The sequence below is a fragment of the Acyrthosiphon pisum genome, unplaced genomic scaffold (genome assembly GCF_005508785.2).
Source record: "Acyrthosiphon pisum isolate AL4f unplaced genomic scaffold, pea_aphid_22Mar2018_4r6ur Scaffold_21564;HRSCAF=24272, whole genome shotgun sequence".
NCBI classification, from domain to species: Eukaryota; Metazoa; Arthropoda; class Insecta; order Hemiptera; family Aphididae; genus Acyrthosiphon; species Acyrthosiphon pisum.
The window spans coordinates 8077-10601 of record NW_021771045.1 but is presented as its reverse complement, the minus strand read 5'-3'; positions in this window follow the sequence as shown (position 1 = coordinate 10601).

The following is a 2525-nucleotide window of genomic DNA, read 5'->3' as shown; positions in this document are numbered from 1 at the left end:
TGGTGCAAAAAATTTAAAATTTACTTTATTTGCTTTTTATTATACCATTATTTTGCGGATAATTCGTACAATTTTGCGGACTAATTTTCAATTCATAATTTACCAAATAAAACCAACATTTTTAAAAACCAATAAGGTACTTCATTTTTAATATTCTTTTTTTTTTACATTTTATTATTATTATATTAATTGAATAAAATTAGTCTGCAAAATTAATCATGCATCATTAATGTTATAAATATTATATTTATAAATAATTCAAATCAAATGTCACCTATGTATAAATTATATTATCATTATGACATGATCATAACGTAAAAAAAAATGTTATCCTATTAACTGTATAGTATATACTTATGCAATGTACATAGTATACATGATATTAGATGTACTTTACATAATTACAATAATTGAATTTATACTAAACAAAATTTAAATACATACTAAAACTGCAGTTTAAAAGGTTCATAATAATAAATTAAAGATTACTATGATGAGTTGTTTAAAATAGTTTTTCTTGATATTTATACCTAATTTTGAAAATGCTTTTTAGTCATACCATAGTTATTGATTAATAATAATGTTCACTGCTAACATTAATAAAAACAGATAGCCGGTGTTAATATAGGTAATATTGAAGTCCTAAATAGTATCTAAGGTATACAGACTCTCAAAAGTTAGACTTTATAGTAAATATTAAAAAAAAATATATTTTTTTTATCTAGATAAAATGTATTTATCATTAATCTTTCTCTAGATAGATTTTAATTTAGTTATCTTTTATATCTAGATAAATATTCATCATATTATTATCATCATCTTTATCTAGATAAAAAAGTACTTATCTAATGTCAATTCTGACGATATTCAACAGAATATCAGGTATGCCTATTAATACTGGTCATTTAACATACCATGTTACATACAGATATAATTACGATGATATAATTAGGTATCTACTTATGTTAATTATTTATTTCAAACCTTTTTGGTTTGAATAATAATAGTATTTGTAACGTGAATAATTGACTTGCCAATTTCTTCTTTTTTTATTTCTTCTGTTAAAAAAAAATATTTATTACGAAAGTTAAATATTAACAACTTAAAATAATTAAGCAAAGCTATTATAAAAGTGGAATAATAGATTTAACAATAAAATGTATGGGTACATTAAAACTTATGTGATGAGTGATTCATAACATTTGTTCAATTTTTAACTCACAAAAGTTAAACATATTTAATACTTAAATTTTTAATATTTGACGTTCGATGTGTTTTTAATAGAGGGGGGGCAAACATTTTGACCACCCCAAATGGGACCTAAAAAAACTGTTCCTTCACTTGCAACCACACATTAATATTATGTTTCTTTTCCTTCAAAAATCACACATATAGGTACACATAATATGACATATAGATATATAGATACTAACTTTCATGCTCGTCCCCGCCTGCGTCTAAATATAAATATATTACAACTGTTCAACTATTAATTAGTAATTACCAATTTATCGTTGTGAAAATAATCTATTAGCAGACAATATAATATTTGGAGAAAGTATGATAAAAATTTAAAATGGGCATGTTTATGCACTAATAAAATATAATAATGGTTAAACGAAAACAACCGGGCACCGGTTTATCAAGCGGCTTTTAAAATCTGACAGGGCCAATGCCTACCTGGCCATCCCCCCAAATGACGCCACTGTAAATAACTGAAATGGAATCTTAGTTATTTAAATATATTTTTAGATTTGTTTGAGCAGCCGGCTATTCACTAGCATTTGGCCGGGCAACTACTTAAATAAAAGAAGGGATGTTCACGAGTTTGGGTGGATAAGGTGACCGCATGTAAATAAGAGAACGCCAGTGTTATAATAATAATAATAAGGTGTCTATTGCAACACGAACATACAATAATATAATAATATAATGGGTGGTGAAGACGTCTCTTCAGCCGAGCCCTAATCAATAATAATTAATAATAATAATAATACGTGCGATAATCGCAACAATGATAATACATTGATTACCGATCGGCACATGCGCCGCGGTGGGGCGGTGTATCGGCGGCGGCAGTGACTGCAACAGCTGCGGCGACGATGTCGAAGACATGCAGGTGAACGGGGGGACGGCGGCGGCTGTTGACGGCGGCACCGGACGATGGCGAGTGACCGGATTACGTAATCTGCAAATGACGTAATGGTAATCACGGCACTGATGGCGGCGTCGATCGCGGGATATACACAATAGTGATATCAACGGCGAACGCGCGAAAACGAATAGCGGTCGCACAACGAACAACAAGTCGACGTTAACCAGAACGATGTCGACGACAATAATAAAGGCAAAGCGCAACAAAATAGTATAGTATGCACCACGAGGCGCTCGCAATGGCAGCGAACTCGTCGCTATATCGGCAGCGAACTCGTCGCTAAACGAATAATAATTGACTGCGCGGATCATAGGCGCACCACGAACTCGTCGCGAAAAGAGGGCGAACTCGTCGCTACACGGCATCACGT